At 44.7% G+C, this 24,878-nt stretch overlaps 1 protein-coding gene and 1 long non-coding RNA gene across 2 annotated transcripts in view; one reads left to right on the top strand and one right to left on the bottom strand.

The window, feature by feature from the left end:
• Nucleotides 1-24,878, top strand: part of LOC142570573 (glucose dehydrogenase [FAD, quinone]-like) — a 126,637-nt gene that overhangs the window by 17,350 nt on the left and 84,409 nt on the right. The gene's annotated exons all lie outside the window — the stretch shown is intronic.
• LOC142572963 (uncharacterized) lies at nucleotides 1,525-8,543 on the bottom strand. Its single transcript, XR_012826183.1, has 4 exons — nucleotides 8,419-8,543; nucleotides 7,322-7,426; nucleotides 4,498-4,642; nucleotides 1,525-1,634 (listed from the first exon to the last, which is right to left on the bottom strand). It is a non-coding gene; the product is annotated as an uncharacterized LOC142572963 (long non-coding RNA).

Here is a 24,878-nt window from a genome sequence, read left to right as displayed (position 1 = left end):
TTTCTTCGACATTCCTTTGGTAGCCACAATAGGTGCCCAAAGTAGGCATTCGAGTGTGGCCAACAAACTTTCCTTCGCGTTTTTTTTTTCGGTGCCCCCGCCCCACAGAAGGAAAAAAAGAAAAACATTGTTGACGCGCAGCGAATTGTCGCACGGTGAAAGTTCGATTTTATTACTTTTGCGCAATGTAATGGGCCATGGGACGCTTCAGTTGCCGGATACTCTTACTATATTATTTCGATAGAAACTATATGGACACTCAGGCGCATTCCTGTGGTCGTCGTCGCCCTCATGTTTCGTATAAAATCCAAGGGCGATAACATTTTGACCGTGCGCCGCACGCTGTATGTGCGAGTGAAAGCGTGGGGGAGGGGGGATGGGTGAGCCGACGATGGTGGCTCAGTCTTGTTTGCGCAAGGGAGAAAAGGTAGGAGCAAGCGCGCCTCCTTCCGTCGCGCGCGATACATCGGGGGGAGTGGATAGAATGGGGGCGGGATCTAGGATTCTGTGAATCTGTGATTTCACATGTTTATTTGCCTTGTTTGACACGTTATATACAGTGACTTTTTTCTTAGATACGTAGATTTATTGGAGACTAATACATAAATTTAAATATCTTGTTGAGATATTTTTTGTACACGTGCAGTGAACTTTGTTTCCAGAGACACTTTATTGCCCTTTATCAAGCTGTATCCCTACTAGTAAATCCTATTTGTTTTCAAACGGGTTTCATCAAATAGGGTTATCGAACGGGACCCCGTTTGATCCTGTTCAATCCTGACCTGTTTAAATCCTGTTTATTCCTGTTTAAACCTGACCCGTTTAAATCCTGTTTAATCCTGACCCGTTTAAATCCTGTTTAATCCAGACCCGTTTAATTCCGTCCTATTTAACCCATACCTGTTTGCCCCTGTTCAGACCTATATTTTGCTACATTCATACCAGGTCCTTTCAGAATGGATTGATGTTGATTAATATAATTTACTCTTTAAACCTATTATGTACACTTGTGTATTTGCGATCAGCATTGAAGAGAAGTAGATCTGCATTATGTTTGCAACAAGAATGCCACTTTCACATGTAGGTTTGCCTGGTAGATTGCTTGACACGAAGATGAACACAATTTTCGGCATAAATTGATTAGCACTACCAACACTGATGTGATACATCATGAACAAGTTTTGTATGACCCACGAGTACGTTCTCTATGTATGACCTATAAGAAAATGCACCCTGAAGAAGGCTGTACCTTATTTTCATATTTACTACAAGTATGCAAATGTAATTCTTGCAAGATTAGTATATGTTCGATTACTTGTACTCGTCTTAATGCAGTGCTTTTTGCTGTAATGGTTTGTTCACAAATCCACAGTAAAGCGTAATTTTGGGGTGAAAAATGTCAGGCAAAGTATTGGCATGTACTTGTAAGTGAAAAAGACAAGTATACTTTACGTAGGTATTTCTGTACACCCACTTGAGCTTTCATTAGGCCTGAAGTCCTCCGGCTTAAGTAAAAGCATGTCATAAATGTCCCAAGCACTGTTTATTGGACCTTCTAACGGTATTTCGATGCATCCAGTCTGCCGAGAGAAGACCGCTGGAGTGGGTTGCTTGGGTGAGAGCGAGCAGGGCACCTGAAAAAGTAAAGCCAATAATTTATCTTGACTCATGCAACAGGTTGGCACATAGGCAAATTTGCCTATGTTCCCACAGATAAGAAAGGTTCAGCATTCCGGTCATAGGAGATAATGAATAAATCTTATTGAAAAATATGTGGTTTCATGCAATGCCTATGTTTCAAGGGAACATGGATTACTGTGGGAGAATAAGCTGTCATAATTAGCAGGCGATTGAAGCAAGTGTTATAGGAAAAAGATGGACACATCGTTTGATTTACAATAATTACTAGTATTGAAGCAACAGAATACAAACATGAAATACAAGCATGAATACAAACATGAATACAAACATGAAACATGAAATACAAACATGAATACAAGCATGAAATACCTTTAAAAACAACACCGACAGGTTGAGATAATAAATTATTCAGAAACTAAACCCTTCTGCCAGCAAAATACCGTAGTGTACTGGCTTTGACATTGCGCTGCTCAGGCAGAGGGCATGGGATTGAATCCCAGCCACAATGGCTGCATTTAGATGGCAGGGAAATGCCAAAACCCCTACGTAAGGTCTATTGGGTACACGTTAAAGGAGACTAGGGATCCCGCCAACTTGAAGTTATAAAAATCGGGGTAAATTTCGAGATAAGCAAACTCACAAAAGTAGAAGGCCCTGGCCATGCGAAGACCATATAAAGCCTTTTAAGGTAGGTGCCAGCAGCCGCAAAATTTCTTGCAAAAGCGAAATATAGCAGAAGCGGTATTTTTCTGTAGATCACTTTTGCAAGGTATTTTACAATTTGACACCCGACATGTTGGGCATCTACGGGCAACAGCAATTCTTGCACAGATCATAGCAAATACTGTTGCACCTAGGAATACATAGACACATAGGTATAGGTACAGTCACCGACTGACTTTCCGGTCTCCGAAAATTCGGACATGATTACTCGGTCTGCTTCACGGCACCGCCATTCTCCCCATGGACCATAATGTATAACAACTTCCGAAAGTTCGGACGCCTTGCAACCTCTCATCTGATTTTACGGACAGTCCTTGAGCCAACTTGCTCGAGAGCACCATGCACCGACTCTGACCGTTGCATGGTTCTACTTGCTGAACGCCATTTTTGTTTTGAACGGAGCCTCCTTGCTGCCCCACGAAGTGGCGCTACTGCAAATCCCTGCTCATCATCCATCGTTTCTGCCTGGTTTGTAGCTACAGCAGTTCCGGTCTCAGCTTAGTATGCCATGTCAAGACAATCCAGCAGCTGATTTGTTTGTTTCTTCGTGCACGACGCTGCGAGTAGGCCAGGTTTTTGTTTGTGCAACTGATGTCGGCGTGACGATGTTTGACGAAGCAAGATGGGCCAATTCATTTCACTAATATCTAGAATAGCTACCTGTAAGCACCATCTACCTTTCAACAACATTTGCAAAGCAAAAAACCTCATCCTGAAAAGTCTGCACATGAAGACATCAGTAGCATCATCAGCGTGGGGCCTCAAGATAATTCGGCAAGCCAAGAAATTACTGACAGCACGAGTGCAAGCATGCCAACAGGAAATCAGTGGCTGAATAATGCACCTTCTACCAATTGGTAGACAGTGCATTTTCGCAAAGCCCTAACTACAGCAGATCATTGTTCAGGAGTTCCCGAATGCACAACTCTATGCCATTTTCACGCCGACTCTAGGGAAGCACCTCTGCACAGTTGCAAGAAAAAAAGCTAGATGCCCCAAGAGAAATGAGCCCACTCAAGCCATGGAAGTTATGTTTACCTTGTCTTCCTACAACTACTCAAAACCTAGGACTGCTGTTTTGCACAAGGGAACAAACGTCAACATTGGTGCCTCGCCCAACACAAGTGGTCTGCGCCGTAGAAGGTGCCATCAGTCAGCCCACAGATGAGGCCCACATCAGTGCTGTCAGTGTGCTGTACAAATTGCAGAAGCACAGCCTACAAGCTTGTCTGCCTTAGTGTGATCGCACCAATGAACGAAAACCAACGAATCAAGTTTGTTTCGTGCCGAGAACAGTTGCCTCATGCTGGATTTTCCTACAATTCTTTCTAAGCACAGATAATGCTTGGTTTGTTGTGTAGGCATGTAAATAATGAAAAGGCCTGCATCACTATCTCTGAAAAAAATCATGTAACAAAGCACGTACAGTACACAGGTGCAGTGTCTATCACATACCATTTCGTGCAGTAGAGGCTACATCGGATAAACCGGCCAATGTATAAATGACTGACAGCGTGACCAAACAAACTTGATGCGTGGGTCAGTTAGCAGTGGTAGTGCACTGCTCTCCGCGCACATGCACCTATGTTTGAAAGCTGCTTGATCGTGACAAAATATAAAGACAAAAGCGCTGGAGAGATATCTGAGGCTTTTCTTATATGTATGACGAGGAACCTAGCACTAGCTCCCCAAGCAGAGAATTACTAGACAGTGAGACTGCTTCTTATCATTGTAAAACAAGTGTCACGCTCACCATGTGATGCATCCTTTTCGTTTCTGTGCGAACAGCATGTATTCAGATCTATTCTCCCCCTTTCACCTTTTGCACAATATCACTGTGCGAGCAATAATACTGAACTGTTAGTAGCAGTCTGTCATGTTGCCTCCTTTCTTTCCTTGTGAATTGTGTGCTAAATAAGGCTCTTTTTGGTGAAAGAGTGTTAGTTTAACGCATAAACTAGCGCCATGGCACTTTGCAATAAAGGAGTTATAATTATCTAAAAATATGTCCATGCAGAACAGTGTCAAAAGAACACCTTAAAAAAAGAACATGAGCGTATCTATCATAAAGACCAATCCTTGTCTTTTTTCCTTAACATAATTTTCAATACCGATATTGAAGTACAAGCTCACCATATTATATCACCTTGTCAATGAAGCAAGACACAATGGTGCCCAACTGTCGCGGGACCAACTTGGATGTGGAGATCAGCGCAGATCAGCAACATAGCATGGTCTGTTTACACTTCTTCTCCAGGTCCAGCAATACCTATAGCAGCTATAAAACAAGTGAGCTTAGAATCAGAAGCGAAACAATATAGAAAGTGACACTGAACAAAGCAACTTTCGTTGAGCATAAATAGGATCGAAATGCTGACATTATGCCCATAAGTAACTTCACTTTGAGCAACAAAGCATCCAATTTAAGAAAGATTATATGTATGAGCTATCTATGTGAGAAAGATTAATCGAACGCCCTCTATTTGCCATACCCCTCCCTTTATGCATGGATGTCTTCCTGACTGAGTGAGCTGGGCTGATCCCAAGTATAGTGTAATTAAAGGTTGTCACTTGGTGGGCTAATCCCGATACCATTGCATGACTTGTACAATAATTTTAATGTGTATTGTAATGCTGGCCATCCTGCAGGCACTGCAACATTATAGCACCCATAAGGCTAATGGTATTACCTGATAAGGTTAACTAATAAGTGTCCCCAGAAGCATAACTTGGCATGTATACTCGGAGGCCATTATTATAAGAGAAGCAATAGCAGAGGTGAAGCTTTATCCTGTGCCATATGCAAAATGGCCAAGCACGCCCAGCTTTTTGGTTACATTCTCACTTGTGACCACTGCAACAGGCTGACTGACATGCGTAACCAGCAGTTTGTAGGACCACATTTTCATAACCTGCAATTTTTTTTACATCTGAAGAGATCAGCCTCAAGCTCCATGATGCGCTGCACTCGAGAAGCATTATAAACTGGCAACATTTAAATGCTATGCTGCATGGTTTGTTGCATGCTTTAGGAATTTACTTATTTATTATAGACATAGCTCATAGGCTCCAGTTGGGGTATTGCATGAGGTAGCAAGAAAACAAATTCTGAACTAACAAGGAGAACATTCAACAAAACAAGTCAGACCAAAGAAGAAAAAATAACATACTCTCATAATAGGACTATGTATCTGGCAGCTAGCTTATAAAAAAGACAATTAGGAATGTTTTACTACTGGTAGCGCTTTAGGGGATGGAATGTAGAATTCCAAGCTTCATACACTTTTAAGCCACCTTTCGTGGCTTTTTGTTTTGAAGTCCTATTCTCTGTACTATTATAGAAATGAATACCCCCCTCCAAAATTAAACGAAGAAAAACATGTAATGCACAGTAATGTAACACAATAATGTAATGCACAACAGTGAATACTTAGAAAAATGTAATTAAGAACATGGAGTCTATGTGGGCACAGATGTTAGAAGTCTACATGAAAGCATAATAATAAAGGTGGGCAAAGCATTTATGCTTTTGTCGGGCAACCTGCAGCAAGACATACAGGTAAAAGGATATGCATGCCTCACAACACAGTCCCTAAAAATATCTGTCACAATACAGTGAGTAGGTATATCATGCATGTCTACAATAGCCCCTAATTATATTTAACTCAGAGGGGGCTACCTATGTAACTTGATCAAACTGAAGGTGGGCGAAATTCTAAATATACGATTCAAGTAGACAGAAAATGGACATATGAAAATGCATCTACAGCAAAAGTGTTGTACATTATGTCATACCTGCCAACCTGTGAACATGATATTTTGTAAAAATGCTGCAGACACTAAATTCTTTGTTGGGGACATAGCACACATTATTTTAAAGCTTGCTCTCAGCACCCCCATTGTTGCATACACACACACATTATTAATAAAGGGAAAATCGCACATCTACCCGCTCGTAGCAATTGCTACAAAAGAAACCCGTACGGATTCCTCGAAAGGAAAGCCTCACATTTGAAAAAAAGAAACCGCCCAGGTCTGGGACTCAAACCCGGGACCACCGGCTTTCCGGGACAGCCGCTTTACCATCTAAGATAACCAGGCGGCTAGCAGATGGCCCGGCGAAGTCGAATTTGTCGACAACATGAAGCAAAGGCAAGGGTCTGACGTAATAGTTCTGCGGAAACGCGCAAGGTGTAGAGAAGTAATGAATAAAGGGGAAAAAATATTACGTCATACCCTTGCCTTTGCTTCGTGTTGTCAACTAATTCGACTTCGCCCTGCCATGTGCTAGCCACCTGGTTATCTCAGATGGTAGAGTGGCTGCCTCGGAAAGGCGGTAGTCCCGGGTTCGAGTCCCGGACCAGGACGAATTTTTCTTCAACTGTGCGGCTTTCCTTTTGAGGAACACATACGGGTTTCCTTTGTAGCAAATGGTACGAGCGGGTGGATGTCTGATTTTCCCTTTATTAATTACTTCTCTCCACCTCGTGTGTTTGCGCAGAACTATTATGTCACACACACATTATCAACCATTATTTAACTTGTCGTGCAGCACAAAAAGCAGCAGCGAACTTGAAACCAGTAACTGACAACATTGGTTTCTTTAGATTACAGAGCTTTACGCTGCTTCAGGAATTTATCTGACCAAACTTCCCAAAAGCAAGTGCCCCTCTGATGTTCTCGTTAGAGATATTGCATCGTTAATAATAAAGCAGTACAAGTACCATTACAATTAATTTTTTACATGTATTTTAACAATGTCATGCCATCAATCTCTCAACAGCTTTAAAACATCTTAACCAACACAACTTCGTTGTCTTTCTAAAGTGACATTCATAAAATTGTAAAATGAGCCCACATTTGTAAACCCACGCAAAATTCAGGAGAGTTTCCAAACATGGATGATACCAACAAAATCTGCAGCTCGTGTAAGTGGCAGCAACTGCTTTGCACACACCTTGTCACAGCATGCACATCAGGTACTTTTCCGTGCTGTTGAGGCTGCAGAAGTGCCGCAGGTGCATATGTGGAGGTGCCTCTGGTTCACAAAATCTTGCCATCCCTAAAAAATAATAAATGCTTAATTTATTGTAATCCCTGCTGAAACTGCAAACTTGTGATATAAAAAGATCACGTCACATTTTGAAAAAAGTCTCATACAACCAGTTACACGAAGCTGCAACTGGTTGTGCAAATATCTGATTGTAACATCACAGGCGGTTAAATAACGCGTAAATCGAACTGTAGCAAACATGAATCTACTATGAAAAGGTTTACACAAACGTACAGCTGTATAACGTGAAATGTGAATTGTACTATCAAAAAATTCCGTAGGACATGAAAAGCGTTCCAAAACCTAATTTGTTTATGCGGCGCAACAAAGCACTGCTCCCAAAGGACGATGCGTTCAAAATTACAACAGACCACCTCTTTTTCTGGAGAGACAATACAGAAAAGAGAAAGATTTTTCGATCAAAAAGAAACATTGCTTATGTAATTTCGGCTTCTCTGCAAGATCGGAACCCTTTACAAGTACACGAAAACATACAGGACACTAATACACGTCATCTGACGACACTCTATAAACAGAAGAATTTCCATACAAGCTAAAAATCTGGCCATGCGTCGACGAAGGAATCGGGTGCTATCTCGCGCAGCTGTTAGCTGTGAAGACGACACATCGACGTACTACTTCTAGAAATGCCTATACCATTTCTCAATGAAAAATTATGTACACAAACAGTAACTTTCTTTGCTTGAATTTTTGTGCCCATTTATATCAAAGAACCACCCGCGCTAGCGTGCTTCATAGGTGAAAGTAAATAAACCACAGATAGAGCTGTTGGTAACATGAATACGTTTTAGGGCAATTTCCATGGAACTTTTTGCTAAATGTGCACTGCGGCATGAAGAACAACCATTTGAAAAGCACATTTATAATTCTTGCTGCTTTACAAATCCGGATTCGGTTGTTGTACGGATCTTGCGATACGTACAACAGCGCACACTTCACGAACCATAGACAGGAAGAATGCGCGCAAGCGCCGGACTTACCTTTCTCGGCGTACTCGGAAAACGCTCCTTCTAGTGTCACAGGTGCCGCGGCATCGACTGCACCAACGGTTCTTCCGGCGCACGCACTGTTGAATTGCGGATCATCTACAGGACGTATGAGCACAACTTTCACCAAATTCTTCCGTACAGTGCGATACGATGCGACAGTGCCAGAGGAGGAGATCCTTTTCATGAGCCCGGAACAAAGGAAGCGCGAAGGGTCATATCTTCGACATCGGCGCACCACACGAAGGATACTGCGGGCTACATTACGCGGTCCCAGGGGTTTTGTGATTCTGAATGCATACAAAATGCACCACAATTTCTCTCGGCACAGCGTACACACGATTAAACAGCTACATCGGACGGCATCAATACACAGCAAGCACTCACATGTAGCGACAACTGCAGACGGCAAAATAATATCACCTGTAACTTTACCGGCGCTACCTGTGGTGCCATCTGTAGGCCGCCACCGAAAGCGACCGTGGTTTCGGTGATCTCATGGATGGTGACGGCGTTGTATTTCGATGTTATGCGAGTCGTACAGCGTCTTGTACGACGTGTTTCAGCAACGTTGCTTTTAATAGAGAGGACAGCAATCTGCGTATACGCGGTATAAACGTCTCACCCACTTGAAAAACACAACAGGAAATTTTCAGTCTGTCGTATTTCGGGACGTTGTGACTGTCGTTCTGTTCTCTGTAGTGTGACGTCCTGTAGTCGAAAATTCTCTAGTTCCTGATCAATATTTGATTAAAAATTGACAGAGACCACTTTAAGGATATGTAAAATTATTAATACGAAAAAAAAATAAAAAAAAGAAGTAGAGAAAAAAATGCTGTTGCCTAGGATTCGAACTTCGGATCTACCAGTCCCGAGACAAGCATCTTACCACTGCACCACGCCGAACATAACTTTTTTTTTCTTTATTTCCAGCTTGTCTACAAGCCTCAAAAGTGTTTGTGATCATAGATCACACTCGTTTTATATGTGTCAAAGTATCAAGCATTGACACCATAGCTTCATCACAGTCATTCATCTTGTACACGTCACGTACCTTCACAACCATTTCCACAAAATATTCATACACAGTTCGGCCTTTAACATCGCAATGTCTATATGCCAACAGACTACGCCATACTGCGTGCAGTCCAAGTAAAAAGATCATATCCATCTGTTTAAAATCGCGTTCAGGCGGTAAAAAACGAATGCCATGTGGATTGAGGGGTAGGTCTATCTTTAACGTTCTCTGTAATATATCCCAAAAGAATATGGCATTATTACAATCGATGAAAAAATGTTCAATCGTTTCAGCTTTGTTGCACAGAAAGCATCTGCTTCCCTATGGCACATAAATCCCTCTTTCCTCTAGCCATGTTTTAACAGGCAAGGTTCCCGTGTGAAGCTTGAAAAAGAATGTTTTAACGTTCGCCGGTATACACATATTTTTAACCCTTTTAAGTACGTCTTGCCCAGGCCCTTGTTGAAAAATTAACCGATATAGTGGAACAGGGAACACACTTTCAGTGAGATCCTTCATAAGACGTTTTCTTTTTACATTGGAGAGGTACTCAAGGGAAAATCTCGCCCTAAGGAAACGATAGGACGTTACAACTTCACGCAAGAACCTTGAAATTGTGTAGTGAGGGCCAATGGCTGAAGAAACAAAAAAATCAGGCATAGAAACTGTTAACATGGTTTGAAAAAAACAACACAGAAACGGGTCTCTTTCGTCCCTTATCAATATGAAACGTGATACGACTTGCTGAAGAAACAAGTGGCACACCGACAGACCACCTTTCTTTACTCGACGAAACAAATTCGTCCTTGATGTTCGCTCCCACGTAGAACACCAGATAAACGTGGCAAATATTCGGTGAAATTTTTGAATATGCTTACGTGTACAATACAGTGCCTGCAGAAGATACATAATTTTCGCAACGAGAAAAACGTTACAAACAGTGGCACGTGCAAAAATCGACAACTCACGTCCACCCCATGCTTCGGCCATCGCACGCATTTCATCCGTTTTTTCGAGCCAAAGTGACTCGTTCTCACGATACCCATCCAAAGGTACCCCCAGGTAAGTGCTAGGTGTCGTGAGCCACCGAATATTTTCAAAAACACCGGGCGTGGCATTCCAATGGCCATGCCAGAGACCGATACTCTTTTGCTTATTGATTTCACTGCCGCTTTTCTCGCAAAACCTTTCAGTAATTCTTAATAATGAGCTAACACTCTCCCTATCTGCAGCAAATAGGGCAACGTCATCGGCATAAGCTAGAACACGTACTTCACAGGACTGTATCTTAAACCCCCTGATTTCTGTACTATTAACTATTTTTCTACAAAGCAGCTCCAAAAATAAAGCAAAAAGTAAAGGACTTAACGGACAACCCTGTCGAACGGAAGAGAGTACTTGTATGCGTTGTGATAGTTCACCATTAACAATTAAATTGGTACATGAGCTTTGATATGCCATTTTGATGCCTTTACACATGACGGAACCAAGCCCTACATAATCAATTAATAACAAGAGAACACTATGTGGTACCATATCAAAAGCCTTAGCTAGATCTATTTGCAGCATCGCTATCTTGAGGAGAGCGCTATCGCAATATTCTAAAATGCTTCTAGCTGTATGAATATTTGTAAATATTTTCCTACCTCTGATGCCGCATGTCTGATGCGGCCCAACTAACTTCTGTATAACTCCCTGCAGCCTTGCTGCAAGAACTTTCATGAAAACCTTGTAGTCAACATTAGTCAACGTAATTGGCCTGTATCCCGTTACTTTACGTAGCATATATTTTTCTTTGCCTTTTGGGATTAGTACTGTGTGCGCACGATTGAACGATGGTGGTAAAGTCCCCCGCTCGAGTGCCTCTGAAAATACTTCATGCAATGCTGTTGCCATGTCCGTCTTGAACGCCTTGTAAAATGCCGCGGTAATCCCATCCGGACCAGGAGATTTGCCCGAGCTCAGTTCCTCAATAGCCCTCTCAATCTCTTCCATACTAATATTCATTTCTAATAAATTCGTTTCCTCTTTGCCTAGCGTCGGCATTTCTGCCAGAAAGTCATCCTCGTAGCCCGGCACCTTTGGCTCACGACAAGCAAACAAATCTCTATAGTAACTTTCAAATGCCGTCATGATAATTTTCTGTTCTCTGAATATCCTACCATTATATTCTATTTCCAATATTTCATTTCCTCGAGCGTACACCTTTTCATCTGACAAAGCTCGCTTTGTAGGTACTTCCCCCGCGAGATATTTTTCGGCTCGTGCTCGTATAATTGCACCTCTGTATTTATCCTCCTCTAAGCTTTCTAGTTTTCTTTTAATGACTTGTAGTTCTTGCGTCACCAAACCCGGATTAGCTGTTTCGATTCGCACCAAGTCTTCGAGCTCCTGCCGCAGCATCTGTTCATGTTTTTGAGCCTGATACTTCGTATGCCCACCTCTTTCTATTGCGTTCAATTTTACCCTTTGTTTAAATAACTGCCATTTCTCTGCGGCACTGCGTAGTGTGTCATTAAAAAAATGATGTATTTCTTTTTTTTGTTTCATCTATGAACACGTCATCCTTGATAAGCTTGGCATTCAATTTCCATCTTTCCCATTCAAGCTTCCTTTTTTGCTTTTGGCCGATCTCGAAGGTCACTAAACAATGATCACTGAAAGAAACAGCATCAACATCGTAGTTCTGACACAAAGGCGCAATCTCCGAACACACATACACTCGATCTAGTCGTGCATGGCTGGTGCCTTGAAAGTGTGTGAAATGCTGGCGACTTCCACCTCTTGCGAACTGTGCCACATCATTTAAAGAGAATTTGCTCACGCATTCTTTAAGATACGCAGCACTTTCTTCATTTACACAAGCAGTGGTTGAACGGTCTTCCTGATTAAGGACACAATTGTAGTCACCCAACACAATCAAACACCTCTCACAATCAAAATACATACTCAATTCGCGAAAGAACAAAAATCTTTCATGCGGCTTTGTAGGTGCATAGACACAAATAATTCTAAATTTCGTTTCCCCGTAAGAAAGATCGCACAAAACAAAGCGTCCTTGCAAGCAACTTGTAACCGGTTCAACGACAATGCCAATTGAATTTTTAACAAACAACATACACCCGGCTGATGTTCCCACCGCATGGCTCACGCATACATTGTACCTCAAAGAAAATTTTGCTACCAAGCCTTCGGTCGCCTCCTCTCTGCTAACCTTCGTCTCCTGGACCGCAAGCAAATCTAGGTCTCTTTCTTGCATTATGCGTTTAACTTGATATTGCTTGCGACTAGCCCCTAGACCCCGTACATTGAGCGTACCGACGCGTAGTGGTGCAGGTATACTAATCATGGTGATTGTAAGCGCGAACCACCAGTACAACGCTAACCGTGGCTCTACCCTGCAGTGGGAACACCAGGGTATTACTTATCGCGTCCCTGACCCCGAACCGGCGACGATGACGCCGACCGGACTTCAGGGACATATTTTTTACCCTTGGCGCCAGCAACGCGGTGCCACTGACGCTCCAGGCGTTTAACCTTGCGTTCGGTGCTGTCCTCCGTCAACTTCGGAATGCCTGTTCTGGGACGCTTCCCGCGTCCCGCGGTCGCCCCTGTAGCGTCTGCTTGATATTCGGCCGTAGTGATCTCGGTGCTGTCGCTCATGTCTTCCTCTTCACTTGCTTGACTTAAGGGCAGTGACTCTTGCGTGCAGCCTATTTCGGCACGTTCCTCAGTTGCCTTCGTCCAGTCCCGACTGTCAGGTGTCGTCCTTCCAGTTTTCTCAGCGTCAGTCTCCCGGGCCTTGTCTTCGCATTCCTTGGTGTTGCTGTTCGGGGCAGACCTTTCGGCCTCCTCCGCGTGCATTATGTTCTCTTGTACTTCTTCTGTTGGGAGAACGGTTTTAGTTACTCTGGCGTAGCTCCTTGCACAGTCATTACTTTCGTGTCCGAACGCCCGGCACACACCACAACGTGGCGTCTGGCAGTCCCGTCGAATGTGTCCTTGCCTGCGGCACCTCAAACATAGCGGGGACCGGCCCGGGGCCACAAGAAGGACGGTGCCACTTCCCAACTTGAAAAGATGAGGCAGGTCATCAAGCTCAACACCTTCCTTAAGTCTCATTCGCACGACTCTCGTCGTGGATGTCGCATGTTCAAAACCGGCGACGGACCACTTGTCGTTCGACACGTCAAGGACGTCACCAAAGCTGCTCAACGCTTGCCGAAAGCTCTCACTTTGGACAGCAAAGTCGACCCAGTGCACTTTCACGGTGACGTCTCGTTGGACGGGGTCAATGACAGCGCAGAAGCCGCCCTTGACCTGAAGTCCACCCGTTTTCACCAGAGCGTCCTTGTCCGCCTTGCTGCGCAACTTGACTAGCCAGACGTGATTCATCTGGTAGGCTCCAATACCCGTGATGTTCTTGATGATACCAGCGTCCTCCAATGGCTCGCGAAAATCCTCCAGCCGATATGGTCTTCTTGCCAGGTCCCCGTGCAAAAAAACGCACTGCTGCATGCTCTCGCCTGAAGGCAATGTTGGCAGCAACATCCTATAATCCGAGGGTGCAGAAGAAAACCTGTCACCGCGGCCAAAGGCGGCCGCGAAAGAACCTCGCACGGAGCGAGCCATCACGCGTCCTTCCTCCTCGAAAGCCGAACGCGGAGTCCACACGCCGAACATAACTGCTATTGAATTGTTCAAGCTATGCCAACAGTGTAAATCGCTGTCTGGGTTGCTGTTTACATTTACATTTTAAAAGCCAAGATGCGCTTTCACTTCACCGCGTCAACTGCCGCATCTCCAGATGAGCAAAAGTGTTGTTACCATCGACAGGTACATCGTGGAGTGCTAGACCATCGATTTTGCTGTAACGATATCCATATTTGATAAGAAATTCAGAAGTAGACAACGGTGACCGGGGACACTGAGGGTTGTTACTGCTAATTTCGACAGTTGTCTCTTGCTCTTTACACTTTTGAGCTCGCATATAATTCGTGTTCAATGCTATATAGCTACATAAACACTCGTGGGTGAGTCTTCATCCCGACAGAATACTGGCTTCTCACGGCAGCGCTGTACCAGATTAATGAGACCCGAGCGAGACAGCTTTTCACGCAACTTTGTGGAACAATCCAAAACTTCCTTTCCGCTTCGCATAAGCTTGTGCAATATTTCTGGGAAATTAACTAATGTGTCAGTGTAACCGCACATGTAAGTCCACAGGCCTGTGTGCCCCATCTTACCAAATAACACAAAGCGGATACGCAGCCATTCCCGCAGATGGCATGATTTTGATCAGCGGCCGATTTTGAGGAGGCCGGTAGGGCGTTGCTGGTGCCGCGTCGTCACGGCACAATTATAACAATTGGCCACGTTGACTTTAATACCGGTGTCGGTGCTATCAATATTGCCGCCTTCAGAGAAGCACGATTGAATACCGCGCAAGAGAAAAGTACAGTGTACACCACCGATGCGAAGCTGACATTTTAAAGGGCCGCGACGGAAAGTGCTTCTGTTGCGACTTCAGAACTCTTGGCCGTCGCGACCGAATGTTTCTGTTGCGACGTCAGAATTGCTGTCGTAACGCCAGAAATGTCTGTCGCAACTACAGAAACGTTAGGAACTTCTGTCGTACAACAGAAATTTCTGTAGTTGCAGCAGGAATTCCTGTTGTCTTTTTCAACTGGGCAGGACCGGGAATCGGTTTGAAATTCGCAGCTAGCATATCGCAGTTTGGTCTGTGAATGTTCCGAGGTGGTCATGCAATTTCTGTAGAGCTTGATAATGGCCCCAATTTAGCACTAGGGGCTAAATTGTCAGGATGTCGAACAATAAAAAAGTTCCTCCCCAGTTCTATTCAAGCATTAAACTGGTATGCATGATACCATCCAGTGTGGTTGCCACAAAGCTCCAGATTAAACCAGCTTTTGTGCCAAACAGGCGACCCTATATGGTGCCACTGCGTACAGTATAAGCCAGTTTAGTTGCGAACAGGGCCCCTGTTAAGACCCATTTCTGCGTGAACTGGTCGTGCCTATACCTGCTTGCATGCCAAACGGGACCCCGCTCAGACCTGTTCGTGTGTGAACTGGTCCTCTTTATACTTCTTTGCATGCCAAACGGGACCCCGTTCAGACCTGTTCGTGTGTAAACTGGTCCAGTTTATACCTGTTTGCATGCCAAACGGGACCCCGTTCAGACCTGTTCGTGTGTAAACTGGTCCTGTTTATACCTGTTTGTTGCTAAACAGGTCCCTGTTAAAACCAGTTTAAACCTGTATAACCCAGTTTGAATTTAAATAGGATTTTCCAATAGGGATCTTCGCATCTGTATATTCTATTGTATCTTCGCGTTTCTAATGCACGAGGGTGAGTCTAAAGAAAGTGAGCCTACCCGCCCCGCGCAAAAATGGTTCAGTTTATTATCTGCGAGGCATCCGCGTAGCACACAGGCATCTCTCATTTACAAAAGTAACGTGTAGGTGGGAGGATAAATGTGCTTTTTTGTTCTCATACACTGGGTTGAACATGGTTGCGCGACGTAATGGACGCTCTAGAAGTTGAGCAGCGTGGTACCGTTAGGGTTTTGACAGCTGAAGGTGTTTACCAAAAAAAGAAATTAGTCGCTGTATGGCTGCCGCGACATTGAACATTTCATTTCATTGGCCAATGTGAAGCGCTGGAGCAAACGGTTCAAAGAAGGACGTGAAAGTTGCAAAGACAATTCGTGACCGCGCCAAAACCATCGTGAAATCAGCCTTATCAAAATTACAAAAGTTGATGAGCTGATGAGACAAGAACGGAGGACAAGCATCGATGAACTGGCAGAGTGTGTGAACATCAGTCACGGTTCGGTTGACGCCATAATTCATGAACCTCTCGATTATCGGCTCTTGTGTGCGCAATGCATGCCGAAGATTTTGAACCACCGCCAGAAGAGGGAGAAGTTCGGCGCTGACTTTACTCATCTGATCCGGCATCACAATGAGGGTGATGATTTCTTGTATGCAATTGTGATCGGGCACGAACCATCATGTCACTACTACGAGCCTGAAACACGACGGCAGAGTTTACAGTGGAAGCATTCGAATTCACCACCGCCAAAGAAAGCAAAGGCTGTCATTTCCGCCAGAATGGTGTCGTTGATTTTTTTTCGGTCTTCAGAAGCCATTACTGATAGAATTTGCTAAATCTAGAGAGACTATCAATTGCTTCCGATATTGCGAAACGCTGGACCAGCTGCGTGTCGCAATCAAGAACGAACCACGTGGAAAATTGACGAATGGGATCATCTTGTTCCACGACAATGCCCGTCCCCACGTCGCTGATGTGGTCAATACAAAACTGGCAAAGTTCAAGCCGAAACACTGCAACATCCACTATACATCTCAGACCTGTCGCCTTGCGACTTCGACATTTTGGGGCACCCGAAAAAACAGCTCAAGGGAACCAGATTAGTGTCGGACGATGACGTGAAAGAGTCAGTTCCAGACTTTTTGAAGCGGCAACCTAAGGAGCTTTATGAGACGGGAATCACGCGACTCGTTAATCAATGGGAGAAATGTCTATATACTCATGGAGGCTACTTTTAAATAAAGTACCCCGTTTCTCATATATTCGCATTGGCTCACTTTCATTTGACTGGCCGTCGTATATTTTGCAGAACTCGTGCTTTTTATACGTGCTCTCTGTTGCGACTATAATTTCGGTGCAATTACTCACGATACATGACCGCTTACAGCTGCTCCGGCGTCAACGGTCATTTGTTTCAATGACGGTGTCATTGGAACAAATGGCACCGTCATTGAGATTTTTCACTGGCCGTTGCACATGCACTAGAATGTAAACAAGGATCTTGAATGACAAAGTTTCATTAACATATTCGACCTCAACTTGTTCATTTCATGGTCGTTACATTTTTTATATCAGCGGCATGCACTGCTTTGCTGATTTCGAACTGATATAGTTCTAAAGTTTATGTGATATTTTCTTTAGTTATTAAATAGACAAAAACATGTAAGCGTTGATATCAGTTATTATGGGCACAATTTTTGGCACAGACGAGTATATTCTGTTATGAAAGAATAGATATTTTACCTGCATTGACAGTGCGTGCCGTTCAAGAATTCGTTTGCAGCATCTTTAGTAATGAAAATGTAGTTATTATTCATGCATTTGATCCCTACACACATTTTTTAAGAGGAAGCTTTAGCTCGGGCCCAACTCCGATGCACCTATTCAAATACATGTAAAACGCAGAAGCGGTTTTCAGAGATAAACCCTGGATCGCTTTAATGAAATTTGTTGTATTTGAGAGACGAAGTTAAATTATAGTGCCTGCCGGAAGCGGAATTTCGATTTAGCGCCTGAACTTTGTTTTAAATATTTTGAAAAATTCTAAAGTTTGTGAAAATAGAAGTGCGAAGTTTACGAATTAATAGCTCTGCATCAACAATTGATATTGCGGTTCTGTAAACGGCATCCATTTATAGACCATTCAAAGCGGACAAATTCGATATGTCAAGTTGTATCTTACGTGAATTGGTTACGTTATGTACAAGGGTTGTGAAAAAGCCGTATTTCCATAATACTTAATTTTTTTTAGGTTCATGTGTAACATATCAATTTTGCCCGCTGTAGATGTACTGTGATATGAAATTCACAGAATTGTGATATAGTTTATCGTTGTTGAGTTACCGAGTTTTAAACTTGATAGTATCGTTTTCTGAAAATTTGCGATTTTGGTCAATCTTTAATAAAGAAGTGACAACCTAAATGAAAAATCGAAACCAACAGGCACTAGAATTTATGTTTTTCTTTTATATGCAACAGACCTCGTCAAATTTGGTGCAGTGGTTGCCAAGACAAACGAATTCTCTTTCTACATGTATTTAGATAGGAGCACCTGAGCTAAAGTTACCTCTTTAGGAGGAGGCCGAGCTGCCACGTGCACACTTCGATTACGGCGAGTGACTGCGTACGGCACCTGTACAAGGGTACCGGGACTGAACTAGGGCTGTGTATTTTAATGCTCTTGTAGTGCAGAATCCCACTACGTCATAGACACCATCAGTACGCGTCAGCGACTCGATGAGCTTCATATGATCCGTTTACATTTTGACACACCGAATTTCAGGGCATCCAACAATTCCTAGCTATGTGCGCCAATTCCGAGAGCAACTGCAGGGACAAGTTTTGTCAATCCCTCCTAAGGTCCATATTAGGCTTCCTGGTGTTAGCCTACGCCATATCGCCAGGGAAGAAATAGCTGCCGTGATCTGCCCGCAGGTTCGTAGCTTACATCTGATGCCTAGGCGAACTTACGTTCAGGTTGCCACTATAGTGCTACCCTCCTAGCAGCTACCACAACAGGCACCTGCAATGCACGATACCCTGAATCCTATCAAAATACCACCACCACTTCAGTTTTGCAGCGCCTGGAGCCCTCCTCGACGTGTATGCTACTGTTGCAGCATACGTGGCCACATTTCAAGGTTTTTCGGACGCCGACAACAACATGAAAGGCGTGACTATGATGGATTCTGACCGTTTACCACAATGTCGGCGCTCATACTACAATTATCCCACCTCCGCAGGAATTCTACGTTGCCGGTTCATTGTCTTTCCCGCGTTGCCCCTCTTCATCACCGATGCGGCGCTTCTCTCCCCCACTTCGACCGGCTACTCCGACCTCTGATCACCGCAAAAAAGGGCAGCTTTAGGAGGGATAGCTGCATACTTCGGAAAACACAAAGCTCTTCAGGAGCGCCCGTCGAATGTACTTTTGGTGTACGTTGAATGTATACGGGCTCAAGCTTTGGTTCACACGGCGCACTGCTTTCTGATATTGGATTTTACTTGTTATGCCGCTTGCAAAAAGTGAATGCACTCTATAATGGCCCTCGCCTTCCTTGTGCTAATTAAGCTCTTATTCGGCGCTCCAGCGCTTGCACTGTGTGATGACGGCATCTTTCACCACAATTAGTTTTTCGTGCTGTCTTCGTGCAACCGTGCAATGATTCCGGGACCGGGTTTCCTGTCATAAGCATCAGCTTTCAGATCTATCGTCAGCGAATTATTCATACGATCATCCAATGTCGACGAGCACAGCCTGTGTTTCGTCACGTCTACGGACCGTTGCATTCACCCGGGCAATGACCGTATTCTAACACTGACTTTCGACACTAATGTCGATGGTAATGTGTTCCACTGCATATCTTGTACGTTTAGCATGGCTCCTAGCCTGGTACGGTTTCACGACAGTAGAGCGTCGATCACTGAACTTAAGCCTAGGTATTAGTGAGCTGTGTTATCCTAGTAAACCGCTGTGACTTGCTTTACTGACACCGAACCTCTTTCGCTAGTACCCCTTCACATCATATCAGCACCTTTGTCTACCGCAACTGATGACCATGCTGCAACAGCTGCTTAACGACTGCGATAAATCCTGGTCTGACTGGTGCGCAGAGAGAGCACCTTTTTGTCCTGCAGAAAAAAACACAGTGCTTTATTGGACGTTTATTCCAAAGTTCTGGGGCACGCTTCTTTAGGAGTACATCACATCGAAACCGAAGGCACTTTGATTGTACGCCACCGCCCATATCGCCTGTCTTCCGCAGAATGGAAAACCATTGGGGACAACGCTGGTGGCATGTTCAAAAGGGACATCATTCGGCCGTCATCCAGTTCTTCCTAGTCTCGTGTTCTGTTGGTACGGAAGTCAGACGGCTCTGTACCAGTTCAACTAGATTATCGGTGACTTAATGAAATCACGAAAAAAGACGTATATTCGAATCCTAGAATCGACGATTCCACTGACTCCCTCATTGGCGCTGAATATTTCTGAAGTCTAGATATCCGATCCAGATATTGGCAAATACCTCTGCACGGTGCGGACAAGATAGCCTTTGCAACAAGAGACGGACTTTACGAGTACAACGTAATGCCCTGCAGTTTATGTAATGTTCCTGCAACATTTGAACGCAAGGAAGACACAGTTTTACATGGCCTTCAATTGCAGACCTTATTGCGTTATTTAGATGACATTGTTATTATTTCTATTTTTCGTCAACACACTGAGCGTTTGTACGAAGTTTTGACAGGCATCTCCAACCATGGATTTTAACTTACCACAATATTACCACAATTTTACTAGGAAGAACATGAAAGTTTTGGGTCATCTTATTAGAAAAAATAGCGTTCTGCCAGATTCTGACAGGGATGCTGCCACGATTCGGTTCTATAGCCCCGAAAATCAGAAACGCTTGAGAAGTTTCTTAAGCGTGGCATGCTACTTCTGCTGGTCCATCAGTGATTTTTTTGCCATAGCCTCTCCACACCATATGTTGCTGACATCGGGCACTGCGTTCACTTGGCCAGACGACTGCGAACTCCCTTTACAAGACTTAAAGCAGGACATAACTACGGATTTCGTCCTCTGTCGCTTCGGCGAGAACCCACCATTTTATTTCCACGCTGACTCTAGTGGCCATGGGATCGGTAGTGTCCTTCCACATCGTAATACCACTACATGATAGACTGTTATTGCTTATACCAGTCCCACATTAACGGCTGCCGAAAAGAAGTACTCGATAACAGAGCAGGAATGCCTCTCAGTATTGGAGGTCACACAAACATTTCGACCATATTTTTCAGACGCCATATCACCGTCTTAACCTAGCATCACGCCTTATGTTGGCTGTCGTCAATAAAAAAAGTCTGGATCTCTGGGTGCTCTAATCACAAGAGTAAGATTTTGACGTGTACATGTCTGGAGCAAAGCAACAGGATGCCGACGCTCTGTCTCGCTGCCTCCTGCCACTATTCGAGCATATCTTTTCATTGCTGGCCACTTGATAATGAGACTATTTCTCCACTTACGTTATCACCATTGCTGGTTGGTCCCAGCTATCTTCCGATAGCGGCACTCAGTTCGTCTCGTCAACAAGATCCATACTGCAACTGCATTATGCAAAGCATGTGCGGAACTTCCCCGGCACCGAATGCCAGATTACGTCGACAACTTCCACTAATTAAGCTCGAAAACGATGTCCTACATATCTACATTTACAACGACTGACATCGCCGGGGTGCCTGTTCTTCGGCTTTCGCGGCGCACCAATGTTCTTGAAGCCTTTCAGGACAACCGATGTGCTTGTGTTAGATACGGGACCTTTTCCTGGGGCTCCTTCGAGTTCACTACGCCACATCGAATCGCGTCACACCTAATTAAGGAATGCAGAACCATATCTACCACGTTCCCGAGGCGCAGCACGACCAAACAAGTTGGCGTCCCCCACCTCGTGCGCCGCATGTGGAGCTATTCAATGCTTGACTCTTCCCGAAAGTGTAGCGGGAGCCTGGCACTGTTCAAGGTAACGTGGGTCCCGAGCAAAGCTGCTTTGCAGCTCTGAAACGTCGCTCGAGAACAAACCGCCTGCCCTCGCTGTGCGCTTGCAAGCCACGAGGCAAGACGGCTGCAATGTACCGTGAAGCCCTGGCAGCAACCCTCCCATCCGCCTTTCTGACGGCAGTTGCAGACCAGGAAGGCAATACCACAGAGAAGTAAGCCCTCAGAAAAGTGGAGCCAATGGAGCGACCCTCTGAGCCAAATGTGACTTGCACTCGCACGGGCGCCTACCATTGGCCGAAAATTACGCAACCTGAGCGGGCTCACCGATTGGCTGAACGTGACGTGACTGCGATACACCGAAGGGTTTAAAAGCCAGAGACCGGGAGCAGCAAGAGAGCATTCCTTCATTCATCTCTTTCGAGCTTCTTGCCACGGGCCGCAGCGTCCGTTTTGCTGCCGGCCCAAAATGACCTTATGACTGTTAATTTCTTTGTACTTTTACTGTAAATAATGTAAATAAAGCTCCACTTTTCATCTCAAAGTCCTTCTCAACCTCAGCCCATTCCCGCACCCAAAGGCAAGGTCCAAAATCTGGGGGACAGCAATTGGGATTGTCCTTCAGATCCAACACTGGTCACTTGAGTTGCCATGAAACGCATAACGCGTTAGGAGCCATTCTTCCTTGCCGATCATGTAAACCTATGTGGCCAACTATGTCGCCTATGTGTCCAGTGTAACCGTAGGAAACGACCAATCGATTTCGCCTCCATGCTGGCCCTTCACTGCCCATCCCATGTAACGGGACTCATTTTGCCATCGTTGGGATAGAGCTGGTCAGAGCGGTGCCCATAACGCCAGCAGGTCGTCGATGGATCGTGACAGCTGTCGGCTACCTCACACGGTATGCATCGACCGCTCTTCTCTGGTTCGGCCTCAGACGTTGCCGCCTTATTTCTCGATGCCGTTTGTGCTGCGTCATGGTACACCTCGTGTACTGATGAGTCATTGCGGCAAGACTTCCTTATCAACAATGATCGAAGACGTAAACAGAGCTTATGGCACAGTTCATAAGACGACATCCGCTTGCCACCTTTAAACAAATGGCTTGCCAGAGCGATTTCATGCCTACCCGCCGTGGCTGCTCAGTGTCTATGGTCTTGGGCTGCTGAGCACGAGGTCAGAAGATCGTATCCCGGCCATGGCGGCCGCTTTTCTATGGGTAGCGAAATGCGAAAAAACTCGTTTACTTAAATTTAGGTGCATATTTAAGGTCCCCAGTTGGTCCAAATTTCCGGAGTCCCCTAGTACGGCATGCCCCACAAGCATATCGTGCTTTTGGCACGTAAAACCACATATTCTTCTTTAATTTCATCGCACACTAACAGATATGAATTGATATCGGCCAGAAATACAACTGTCACAAACTTTTACCTTTTGTGACGTTTGACCACAACAACGCTACATAAAAAACCACGGCATATTCTACCTTTCTACCTTGTTTAAGGCCGTTCGCCGCCATTCGACATCGATGTCGTTTTCTTAATTGCCCCAACGAACGCCTCGGCCAGTATACCGTAACAGTTCTTCTCGATACTTGCATGTCCGCAACGTGTTCGCCTCAACACTGAAGTCAGTCAGCTAGATCGCAAGCCACCTTACATCTCTCGGGGACACGTCTCCGTCCGTCCTGAAGAAGAAGTGTTCCTTTGGACCTTTGGACGCCCATTCGTACAACCGGATTTTGTGACAGGTTCGACTCACGCTTCCTTGGACTTTATATTATTCCTGAATAAACATCCACAGTGAGATATCGGGTTACTCTCGTCGAGGTTCCTTCGGACCTTCGATGGTTCGGAGTTCATTTACGTTTCCGTCTCAAAGATTCGTTCGGCGTTCCCTTCCTGCGTAAGTCGCGGTGCAGCTGGGGAAAATCAGTGTGTGCATCGTTCATACGCTTCGTCTCCTCATCGGTTTGTACTCATCAGCACCGTTTTAGACCTGTGTCGTTGGGCTCTCGCCGGAGGGAATAGTGTCACGACCTAACATTGTCTCAGAATATATATATATATATATATATATATATATATATATATATATATATATATATATATATATATATATATTTGGTGCAGCTGTGGCATAGAGGTAGAGCATCCGGCTCGCGTGGAAGAGGACCGTGGTTCGCATAACGGTGCCGCGCAATTTTCCAGCGGATTAAAAAAAATCTGCGTGTTGATAAAATTGCATGAAGAGGCCTGCAGTGCGGCCTAATCCCGGTAACCAGAACCGGTAACGAACTCCCTCATCAGAGCAGGATTTGCCACCCTGGTGCAGTATTTGGCCACAACATCGTATAGAGGTAGTTGGAGAAGTATGGGAGAGGCCTTTGCGCTGCAGTGGGCGTAACAAGGCTGATGAAATATGTAGTGTTTCACTTAACGGGAGCCGAACATTCAAAGTATGCAAATTCTACGTAGTAGACCGAACCAATGTAGTGCTTGCCGTCGCTTGGAGATAGGAATATTAATTTTTGGATTCCACTAGAAGGAGCAACCTTATGAAAGAATGGTCCGGCAGTGTTTGTTGTGGTGGCGTCAGGTGGTGGCTCGAAGTCCTTGAACTCGGGCGGCACCTTCGGCTTGCCGGACGGCCCAGAGCTGGTCTGCCAACTCTGAAATTTTGAGAGCCGCCTCCCAGCGGCGGCGACGCCGAGGGAGAAGGTCCCCGGCGGCTCCCGCACCCGGGGCGGCGTCAGGAAGAAGCGAGCTCGAGGCGTCGCCTTGGACGCGCTCGCGAACGGAGGCGGAGGAGGTAGTTATTTAGTCGCAAAACAATTATTCAACTTCTTAGCTATTACAAATAAATTGTAATAATATTGCGTGTATTCGCGGGCTTATTTCGTGCTTGCAAAAACACTTTTATGTGGCACGTATTCACAAGCGGAAAGCTGTGTAGGGAGTTTATCATGTTGCTCTACAGTTTTCTCATTGGCAATTGCCATGTATTTATGATAATTGAGGTGTTCATTGAATATTCAAGGCTAAGGATCTAATGAGGCAGAATGAAAAGACTTATCAGAGTA

The sequence above is a fragment of the Dermacentor variabilis genome, chromosome 2 (assembly GCF_050947875.1).
Source record: "Dermacentor variabilis isolate Ectoservices chromosome 2, ASM5094787v1, whole genome shotgun sequence".
Classification (NCBI taxonomy): domain Eukaryota; kingdom Metazoa; phylum Arthropoda; class Arachnida; order Ixodida; family Ixodidae; genus Dermacentor; species Dermacentor variabilis.
The sequence above is the reverse complement of the archived record's forward strand: the minus strand, read 5'-3'. Positions and strand labels throughout refer to the sequence as shown.